Below are 12,234 nucleotides of genomic sequence, written 5' to 3' on the forward strand. Positions count from 1 at the left end.
GTCGCAAGGTGAAACGAAAATGTGTTTGAAAAGCGAACTATTTTTTGTCATGGTGCGGCGAATTTATTTCACTTTGCCTAAGGAACAGGGGTACTACGCCTTCCATTGCCTAGGGAAAAACCCCGGATGTAAACTCGGTGAAACTCATCTGGAGAGAAGTAGCACTCGGGTCGTCACTAGTTACCACAGTCACAAAGTCTTAAACTCCGCCTATTTCTACAAGTTATCTTCTTAAAATGTGATTTTAAACTTAACCATGCACTATGCCTAACCCTGACCTTAAATTACGACCAAAAGCAGCAATGTATGTTTTCATAAATTGTTACAATACAGCCAATTTTGACTTTGTGACTGTGCTATCTAATGCAAACCTAGCACTCGATGCAAAGAAATACGCGGAGCAATTTGTTGCTGCTTGGACTTGCCACGGCCCATATCCTGCGCCTCACCGTCGATGGGTGAAAAAGCAGCATTTACTTTCATATATTTTACTAGCCAGCCATTCTGAATTCAGTTTTAGTATTGAAGGGGCGCTCGACATAATAAAACGGTCATGCCAAGTATCAAACGTTTATGCAGAACCGCTGCACTGTACATGCTTTCTGGTGATGGCTGGCTGTTAATGTGAGGCGTGGGCAAGCGACACTTTACAAGTGCGCCATGATTTTAATATAATTAGAAAATAGTTGTTTTTGATATGTCATATCATCTATATTTATCTAGTATTGTAGAACGACATACTATTATTATTATTATAGATAACTAGTGTAAATTGTCAAAAATAATACTTGATGTTACCAAAACTGATGGATTCCATAATAGGCCTATACAATACACAGGTTTATGATACAAGACAGTGGATAACAGGCTAACAATGGGGTAAAGTACTACTCTATACATTTTACCTGACACCCAAAAGTACTCTTACATTTTGAATGCTTAGCAGGACAGGGATATGGTCCAATTCAAGTACTTATCAAGAGAACAACCCTGGTAATCCCTACGGCCTCTGATCTGGAGGACTAACTAAACACAAATGCTTGGTTTGTAAATTATGTCTGAGTGTTGCAGTGTCCCCCTGGCTATCTGTAAATAAATTAACAAAAATTGTGTCCCTGGTTTGCTTGGTATAAGTCATTTCAAATTATTTATACTTTTACTTTTGATAGTTACATATATTTTAGCAATTACATTTACTTTTGATATTTAAGTATATTTAAAGCCAAATACTTTTAGACTTTTACTCAAATAGTATTTTACTGGGTGATTTTTCCTTGAGCCATTTTATATTAAGGTATCTTTACTTTCACTCAAGTATGACATTTGGGTACTTTTTCCACCACTGCAGGCTAAGCACGCTACCAGGCTAAACATACTACCCTGTACTTACAAGTTACAGTAAAAACAAACTGATATAACATAAATCTCTTTTATATCCTCTCATGCATGTAATTTGATTTGTTTGTCCCTGCATGAGTTAAAATATCTATACAACTGTAATATTGCAAAAGGTTTGAACCGCTTGGTGTAATGGCTAATGTACTGGGCTGACAGCCGTGAGGACTCAGGTTTGATGCCTGTTCGGGCTACCCCCTGGCCTGAATGCTTTAGACTACAATTATCAAACTTTAAAACATGCTATAGCAAGCGTCTTGTCCCTTTGGCCATTATTGTCTCTGGAATGTAAAATAATTCTGTGCGCACTGAAACCTAATTTATCATTAACCTAAAATGAAAATCTCGGGGCCACAATCCAACAAAATTCGACTGCTGCATTTACTTGACCACACCAATGGGAAATTAGAGTATTATGGAGAGTAAAACACAAGACATTCTTTTTCAATAGACTAATATATAGACTTAGTGTCACCTGTTTTGTAAATAAAAACATTGAATGATAAATTAATGAGGCACCAAGTTGCTAGTCAAGTGTTCAAATTATTTTCACCATCATGGGCAATGTGGTTGTAGGGATAATACTGTGTCATATTGATTGGTTTGAATTGGAAAAATAATGACACACCATTGCTAATTTACTTTTTAAACACGGCCAAAAGATTCCAAGAGCAGGTGATGACTTTTGAATAAAAGCAAACGGTACCTCATTCAGGAAACACATTTCCATTTGTTACAATGCATGCATGAAGGCTCTCCAAAATAATACAGTTGTAATTGAATGCACACTAGTAATTGAAAAAAATTATTGTAAAACTACATATAAAGTACATTTGCTAATGTGCATTTTGTGTTCTAAACAATGAAATCACTTAACTAATAATAATATATGCCATTTAGCAGACGCTTCTGTTCTATCCAAAGTGACTTATGCATGCATACAGTGCCTTGCAAAAGTATTCATCCCCCTTGGCATTTTTCCAATATTGTTAAATTACAACATGTAATTTATTTTTATTTGGATTTCATGTAATGGACATACATAAAATAGTCCAAATTGGTGAAGTGAAATGCAAAAAATTACTTGTGGTGCGTGCATATGTATTCACCCCCTTTACTATGAAGCCCCTAACTAATATCTGGTGCAACCAGTTACCTTCAGAAGTAACATAATTAGTTAAATAAAGTCCACCTGTGTGCAATCTAAGTGTCACATGATCTGTCACATGATCTCAGTATATATACACCTGTTCTGAATTGCCCCAGAGACTGTAACACCACCAAGCAAGCGGCACCACCACCAAGCAAGCGGCACCACCACCAAGCAAGCGGCACCACCACCAAGCAAGCGGCACCACCACCAAGCAAGCGGCACCACCACCAAGCAAGCGGCACCACCACCAAGCAAGCGGCACCACCACCAAGCAAGCGGCACAATGAAGACCAAGGAGCTTTCCAAACAGGTCAGGGACAAAGTTGTGGAGAAGTATAGATCAGGGTTTGGTTCTAACTTTTTTACATTTATTTTTTACTTTGAACATCCCACAGAGCACCATTAAATCCAATATAAAAAAATGGAAAGAATATAGCACCACAACAACCACGCTCTAACCACCTGCCTTACACTCCACGATTGCACTCCACGTGGAGCCTGCGTGGCAGGCTGACTACCTGTTACGTGAGGGCAGCAAGAAGCCAAGGTAAGTTGCTAGCTAGCATTAAACTTATCTTATAAAAAAAACAATCAATCGTAATGTAGCGTGGTTCGTTCTGCGTTGTGTACTTTTAATTAGGACGCTGCCACAACTGAAGGTCTGCTAGTGAAATTATTTTTATTTGCCCTGCACTCAAAGAGACAACACTGGACACTCCTCAGGAACTGGCTGTCATCACACTGACCAGAAGGACCTGGCGTACCCACCACCCGCCAGTAGCTGTCATTTGATTTGAACTGTCAGAGACTTCAACACGTTAGTGCCTACAATGAGTTCATCAACTGCCCATCTACAATAAGCACTGGGACTACATAACTGAAGCCATAAAGCTGTATTTTTAAGTCACACATGCCCACTGGGCTAGTTTGCGTTCCACCACAACCCACCAGGATGATGTCTGAAGGAGCTAGAAAGTTCCCCTCTACCACTCCTGCCTCCCTCAACCGAGGTACAATATCTGCACGCAGAGTAGTAGCCATGGACCCACTATCTAACATTCCCTTCAGCTCAACTTTATCCTGTACCAAACTGTCCTTCTGAGTAATTGTCATTGTGTTCTGAAAAATGACTGTGTTCTTGGGTACTAACTCAGAAAAATGAGAATAAACAGATTGGATATCATCATCAGTGGAGGAAAAATTAGACTGCCCCACATTGCCCTCCTCAGAATGGAGACTTTCTAGTTTTCCTAAGACCTGCCAATCTGTCCACATCCAGGGCTCTTTCGCTTCCCAGTCTCACTAGTCAAATCTCATGTGGCCAGGAGAGAAGCACTTGAAACACAGCTGGTGCATCTGACAGTGAGCTTTGTTCCAGTGATTAGTGCTTCCACAGACAGCGCGCTCACATTTGGGGAACTGTTTACGGGGTCCTCTGTTCAGACTGAGTATTGCTGAGAAGAGCATTCTCTAATATACTCAAAACTTTCTCTAATGTCCCACCCTCAGATACAGATGGGGCCTGTTCTGGTTCACGGCCACATCGAGAAAAATATGACACATTAGGTCTGCTCTCTGGATCCACTTCCTCCTGGGGGGAGTCAAAGACAGCAGCCACCTGCTGTAAAAGTTGTGTTCTACATGCTTTATGCTCCTGTTGTGTCTTTGGCTATGCCGGATTAAGTGAAATGACATGCCATTCAATAAAATAATTTCTCCGTAATTAATATTACCTGATTGAGCTAATCATGTAAATGTAATTAACGAGAGTCAGGGCACCACAAAATAATATTTATAGAGCTGTTATCTTCCGAATAAACTCTTAAAGACCTAGTCATATTTTACATCAATAGCAGTCAATATTAATAGTCAACTTAATTCAGTCTCATCTGAAAGTTGTAAATTCTTGGTTATCTGCACGAACCCTGGCTAACAAGTTGAATCAGCAATACAAAATTGGGTTTAATCATTTATTTACTAAATACCTAACTAATCACACAGAATTACACATAATTAAATCATAACTTGATTACAAATGACGTCATAAAGGAAAACGTCCCTAGCGGGCGGAACAGATATGACCGCTTGTTACACAAAAGAAAAGGGTTTGAGTGAAGGAGTGGGAAGACTGAGGAACAAAGGCCAAAGCTGTGCTATCGTAAATACAGTATCTATTGCATTCTAAATTACCGGCCATTTGGAAAAGGAAAATGCAATAAATATTTACTCTGAGCTGCGCTTCGGTAGGTTGGTGGTAGATGGAAGGCCGTGTAGAATGTCTCTGGTTGTCAATTGGATACGTTGTAGTAACGTTGTTGTGTGGTAGACGGGATACTCTGTCTTCCTTCCTAACCTGCGTTTGCAGCTGCTGTTGCTAACTCAACGGCTAGGAGGTATCACTTCTGTAGTTAATAAGAGTTCATACCATTCGCAAACCAAAGCTCACACTGATGTTGGCTTCATTCTGTAGTTATTATCTGAACCATTCTGACATCGGACCGTCGTCCTACATCCTCGGAACAGGAGGTTACATTGTCGTCAAGGGCTTATATAGGAAGGGAGAGGAGGGCGTGTTTGAAAAGTTGTATAGCCCATGTCCCTTCACAGGTGCGGGCCACTGATTGAGCAGAGCCCCCTATCTTATGAAAACCCAAATCTCACATTTCATCACGAATAATTTCATATTTAAATTGAACAACAATTCCATGTGAATCCGATAACTCTGTGTAGACTTTACACTGTAGAGTTTGTCATCTTATCATTGATGAGAATGTTTCAGATGATAACCGAACTGACATCATATTCATTAAGTACCACCGCATATGTTCAATTGGTCAGATTACCAGAATATAGTTAATTTCCCCCTACCTTCAGATGTTCCCAGAATCTCTATGTTAACCAAGGGTTTTGCAAATGTAACATCAGTAGGGTAGAGAGAGGAAAAAGGGGGAAAGAGGTATTTATGACTGTCATAAACCTACCCCCCTACACTCCCTTAACAGTTCATCCAAACGATCCTGTACCGCACTGGCTGTCCAGTCACGAAGGGGTTTGCATTTGAACACTTGGGCCAACTCTTTATCAGGACAGTTAAGTACAAACATGACTGCCAACTCTGAGCACTGATTGGGCAAGGTTCTACCCTCATTTACAAGGTACTGTTCAGCTGCCTCTGCAGCTTTGTTAAGCCTAATCCAGAAATCTAGTGGACCCTCATTAGCATATGGTTTCATTGAATAGAAATCAGCTAATGGCATACCTGAACAGACAGTATCCCCAAAGTGTTGCTTGAGAACACTGAACACTGCCTTCATATCTGTGACAATGGGGTTGTTACGCATCCAGACTTTGGTCACATCCCATGCAATAAAAGTATTATAACATAATCTTGTAATTCCCAACATACGCCGCTGAGCTCTCAAATACCGTGCCCATTCTCTCATGGTCACTGCTATCCCGATTCCTTGGGACGTCCCTACCCTGAACCCTAAACTAGAACCTTACCTAACCTAAACTTAATGAAGTAGAAATGTAAAATGGTGTACGTAGGGATATCACAAAGATCCCGAATAGCATTGACCCTCTGGGAAAGCCTATGAACTCCTCTTTTCGCTGAAAGCCGTGGACACAACTCTTATTGGTTATCTGATGTAGGCTACTGGGAACAACAGTCTGATTGGCTAACAACATTTAGATCTGTATATAGTACCAGTCAAAACACACCTACTCATTCCAGGGTTTTTCTTTATTTTTACTATTTTCTACATTGTAGAATAATAGTGAAGACATCAAAACTATGAAATAACACATGTGGAATCATGTAGTAATCAAAAGTGTTAAACAAATCAAAATATTTCTTGTTTGAGATTATTCAATGCAGCCACCCTTTGCCTTGATGACAGCTTTGCACTCTCTTGGCATTCTCTCAACCAGCTTCATGAGGTAGTCATTTGGAATGCATTTCAATTAACAGTTGTGCCTTAAGTTCATTTTTGGAATATTTGTCCTTCCTAATGTGTTTGAACCAATCAGTTGTGTTGTGACAAGGTAGGGGAGGTATACAGAAGATAGCCCTATTTGGTAAAAGATAAAGTCCATATTATGGCAAGAACAGCTCAAATAAGCAAAGAGAAACAACAGTCCATTACATTAAGACATGAAGATCAGTTGCAAAAATCCTCAACCTCTATGATGAAACTGGCTCTCATGAGGACCGCCACAGGAAAGGAAGACATAGTCATTGCAGTCCAAATAAATGCTTCAGAGTTCAAGTAACAGACACATCTCAACATCGACTGTTCAGAGGAGACTGCGTGAATCAGGCTTTCATGGTCGAATTGCTGCAAAGAAACCACGACTAAAGGACACCAAGAAACACCAGCAATGGATATTAGACTGGTGGAAATCTGTCCTTTGGTCTGATGAGTCTCCTGAACAGGTAACCAAATGGTTACCCTGACTATTTTCATAGTGTCTCCCCCCCCTCCCCCAACCCTTATTTTACGCTGCTGCTACTCTGTTTATCTTAAATGCACAGTCACTTTAACTATACATTCATTTTTTTGTTTTTACATACTACCTAAATTGGCCAAACCAACCAGTGCTCCCGCACATTGGCTTACTGGGCTATCTGCATTGTGTCCCACCACCCTCCAACCCCTCTTTTTACGCTTCTGCTACTCTCTGTTCATCATATATGCATAGTCACTTTACTTGCACATATACATACTACTTCAATAAGCCTGACTAACAGGTGTCTGGTATATAGCTTTGCTACTCTTTTTTTCAAATGCCTTTTTACTGTTTTATTTATTTACTTACACACACACATACCTTCTTTTTTTCCACCATTGGTTAGAGCCTGTAAGTAAGCATTTCATTGTAAGGTAATTCGGCGCACGTGACAAATAAACTTTGATTTGATGAGTCCACATTTGAGATGTTTGGTTCCAACCGTTGTGTCTTTGTGAGACAGAGTAGGTGAACGGATGATCTCCGTGTGGTTCCCACCGTGAAGCATGGAGGAAGAGGTGTGATTCTGTCAGTGTGCTTAGCTGGTGACACTGATTTATTTAGAATTCAATGCACAATTAACCAGTATGGCTACCACAGCATTCTGAAGTGATACGCCATCCCATCTGGTTTGCGTTTAGTGGGACTATCATTTGTTTTTCAACAGGACAATGACCCAACACACCTCCAGGCTGTGTAAGGGCTATTTGACCAAGAAGGAGAGTGAAGTGCTGCATCAGATGACCTGGCCTCCACAATCACCCGACCTCAACCAATTGAGATGGTTTGGGATGAGTTGGACCGCAGAGTGAAGGAAAAGCAGCCAACAAGTGCTCAGCATATGTGGGAACTCCTTCAAGGCTGTTGGGAAAGCATTCCAGATGAAGCTGGTTGAGAGAATGGCAAGAGTGTGCAAAGCTGTCATCAAGGCAAATGGTGGCTACTTTGAAGAATCTAAAATCTAAAATAGATTTTGATATGTTTAACACTTTTTTTGGTTACTACATGATTCCATATGTGTTATTTCATAATTTTTATGTCTTCACTATTATCATTTTACAATATAGAAAATAGTAAAATAAAGAGAAAACCCTGGAATGAGTAGGTGTGTCCAAACTTTTGACTGGTGCTGTACAGTGAGATAAGATAACATACCATCCCATGAGGTGTTGAGGGGATGACGACAAATTACCTATAGATTAGATATAATCTTTTTTTAGGCCATTATAGATAACAGGAAATACACAAGCCGTAGGCTACGCTACAGTTCAAGGGGGCTACATCGGAATGTTGGCTTGCACAGGGGGAAAAAAGTACGTTTCTAACATTATGGTTGAGATGTAATTAATATAAATATAAACTATGCACCTTATGACTTTCGTTAAAACACAGGCGTCACGCAGATGTTAGTAAGGCGCTGGTATGACGACATGTTAGTTACACGTTCAACGGTAGGCAACAGCCACACGGTGGTACTGTTGCCTAGGTTTATTAACATGCCTTTTAGGGCCAAGTCTAAATCAAGTCTCAAATGCCTTTTGGCAATGGCTTTCTGCCTGCTTTGGGTCAGGTCTATAAACCTTGTAAATTATTTGAAAAGACGCCCTTGTTCATTGTCCAATACTTGTATGAAAAAAGCACTTCAGGCACAATTTAAATCAAAATACATTTCCTTTTAAAATGTAGATAGTTTACCTTAATAAAAGTAATTGTACCAGATATGAAGAAAAAAAAACATAACATTTTAAAGTGCATGTTGCAGTGCATTGTACCTACCAATTCAGCTTTATCTTCATGTGGTATGAGGACATCGTGATCAAGCCAGAACAGGCAGAAAGATGTGTCCAGCTGTGCAGCCATTCTGTATACATTGTCACCAAATGGAAGTTTTGTTTCCTGTTAATCTGAGTGTTCCATTCTGACATTCAAAAACACCACCTGGAATTGGCATTTCAGTGACTGCTGCAGTGCTTTACTAGACTGACTGAATGACAACTTGTGCTCAGTATACTTTGCAGATGATAGTTGAGTGACAATACACAAGGAAGGACAGCACTGAGTGTCACCACATTCTCCCCCTGAGTAAGGTCGGTGGCCTGGACAAAAGGGTCCAATAGCTGGCTCCATTCCCTTGGTGATAAGCAGAGCTCCTTGGGCCTCAAGTAGAGTATTGAGGCTTTGTTGATTCAGATTGGTGACTACTTTAACAAGCTGGAGGATATAATTCCATCAGGTAGACACAGCAGCAGGGACACTACTATTGACTCCGAACTCAGCTTCAAATGCTTCTTTCAGACCACAGGTAGTATGTAGTAAGCTGCAAAGTTTAGTTACCTTAGCCAGCATACTGTGTATCATTTTTGTTTCCTTTAGTCCATCTCTAATCACCAGTTGTAATGAATGGGCAAAGCAATGTAAGATCTGTTTCCTGCAGTTGGTTTGGATAGCTTCAACATCAGCATTGTACTCTTCACCACATTCTTCCCATAGGCTGGGGTTATCCAAATCATCATGATCATTGCTTGCTTTAAGGGAAACAAACTGTGAAGGGCTTTTTCTTACTTGCAGCGTTATCACATGACATAAATGTTTTATACCAAAATTATCACATATTACTTCAAATTTATCACGGATTCTAAAGTAATACTGCAAAAAAAACACAGCAAAGGAATACACTTTTTGACCTAAATGCAGAGCCTTATGTTTGGGGAAAATCGAACACAACACATCACTGAGTAACTGCCTCCTTATTTTCAACTATGGTGGTGGCTGCATCATGGTATGGGTACGCCTGATATCGACAAAGTTGTTCAGGATAGAATCAGTGTCTGTCTTCTCTAGGGCACTTTTGATTGTAGCCTCTTTGTTCAGTGTTGCAGGCGCCTGATCAACATGGGCCTACTTACTGGTCTATATTTGTCATCTACCACTGACATGAAATGCCTAAAGTGAGGGCTGACCACTAAGGAAATGGTCAGCTTATTCAGCCTCTGTTATGGCCTTCTGCCTGGGGTGGCCCTAGCTGTACACATGGTGGTCAAGAATGAGTCAATGCTGCTTTGTCCTTCTGTCCCTGCGCTGGCCACCTTTGCTTTGCAGAGTTTAGTGAACCTGCAGATGAACAACATGATGGATAGTTGTTGCTGACTTGATATGGAAGTACAAGGACACAAACAAATATTTATAGTCGATGGGATTTTACAGCAGAAGTGTCCAAGAAGTTGCATGCTCTGAACTCTCGTTTTATACTAAGTTACTTCCTAGGAACGGATGAAGTTAGATGTAGTTGCGCCAGCATCTTCAGTGTTAATTCCATAAATTTTGCAAACAGCATTTTGTTTTTTGCCACTGGCATTATCCTGCAGGTTCTTGTAACAATTTAATTACGAAAGCCACACCACCTGACGACATTGTTGCTGATTACGATTGTTTAGCTGTAGTACAACAGTGATGTACTGATTACCACAAAAATGAAAGATTCTTAAAGAGCACCTTGGAAGTTAACACCTCCAATTAATTCAAATGTAGCCAATGAAGGTGGAAACATCATCTGACATTTTTTCCCCGGATATGACTTACATAACTCCAGATATACGTCATTAAATAATTTTATTCGGCGCTCACATGTAATTTAGCAACAGTCTGCACATAGGCTAACGTTACCGTTCGTTACATTCATTAACAGTAAATTACAATATAGTCTAGAAAACTGTGACAAAATGTGAAATTTGCCCGATGATGGGTTCCAAGATAATGCCACCAGCTGAAGTTAGCCAAACGAGCTAAACTTTCTTAACTACCAAGAAGGTTGTACTCACTCACTGGCAATTTCACAACATACACGCCTCATCTCGTAACAAAGTGGCCTTTCATACGATGGACAAGAGTGCAGACATGGCACCCCTTATATTTTTTTATTTTACCATTATTTAACCAGGTAGGCAAGTTGAGAACAAGTTCTCATTTACAATTGCGACCTGGCCAAGATAAAGCAAAGCAGTTCGACACATACAACAACACAGAGTTACACATGGAGTAAAACAAACATACAGTCAATAATACAATAGAAAAATAAGTCTATATAGAATGTGAACAAATGAGGTAAAGGCAAAAAAAATGGCCATGGTGGTGAAGTAAATACAATATAGCAAGTAAAACACTGGAATGGTAGATTTGCAGTGGAAGAAAATGCAAAGTAGAAATAATGGGGTGCAAAGGAGCTAAATAAATAAATACAGTAGGGGAAGAGGTAGTTGTTTGGGCTAAATTATAGATGGGCTATGTACAGGTGCAGTAATCTGTGAGCTGCTCTGAAACCTGGTGCTTAAAGCTAGTGAGGGAGATAAGTGTTTCCAGTTTCAAAGATTTTTGTAGTTCGTTCCAGTCATTGGCAGCAGAGAACTGGAAGGATAGGTGGCCAAAGGTGGAATTGATTTTGGGGGTGACCAGAGAGATACAGTGCCTTGCGAAAGTATTCGGCCCCCTTGAACTTTGCGACCTTTTGCCACATTTCAGGCTTCAAACATAAAGATATAAAACTGTATTTTTTTGTGAAGAATCAACAACAAGTGGGACACAATCATGAAGTGGAACGACATTTATTGGATATTTCAAACTTTTTTAACAAATCAAAAACTGAAAAATTGGGCGTGTAAAATTATTCAGCCCCCTTAAGTTAATACTTTGTAGCGCCACCTTTTGCTGCGATTACAGCTGTAAGTCGCTTGGGGTATGTCTATCAGTTTTGCACATCGAGAGACTGACATTTTTTCCCATTCCTCCTTGCAAAACAGCTCAAGCTCAGTGAGGTTGGATGGAGAGCATTTGTGAACAGCAGTTTTCAGTTCTTTCCACAGATTCTCGATTGGATTCAGGTCTGGACTTTGACTTGGCCATTCTAACACCTGGATATGTTTATTATTGAACCATTCCATTGTAGATTTTGCTTTATGTTTTGGATCATTGTCTTGTTGGAAGACAAATCTCCGTCCCAGTCTCAGGTCTTTTGCAGACTCCATCAGGTTTTCTTCCAGAATGGTCCTGTATTTGGCTCCATCCATCTTCCCATTAATTTTAACCATCTTCCCTGTCCCTGCTGAAGAAAAGCAGGCCCAAACCATGATGCTGCCACCACCATGTTTGACAGTGGGGATGGTGTGTTCAGCTGTGTTGCT

This window comes from Oncorhynchus mykiss, chromosome 1 (assembly GCF_013265735.2).
Source record: "Oncorhynchus mykiss isolate Arlee chromosome 1, USDA_OmykA_1.1, whole genome shotgun sequence".
Taxonomy (NCBI): domain Eukaryota; kingdom Metazoa; phylum Chordata; class Actinopteri; order Salmoniformes; family Salmonidae; genus Oncorhynchus; species Oncorhynchus mykiss.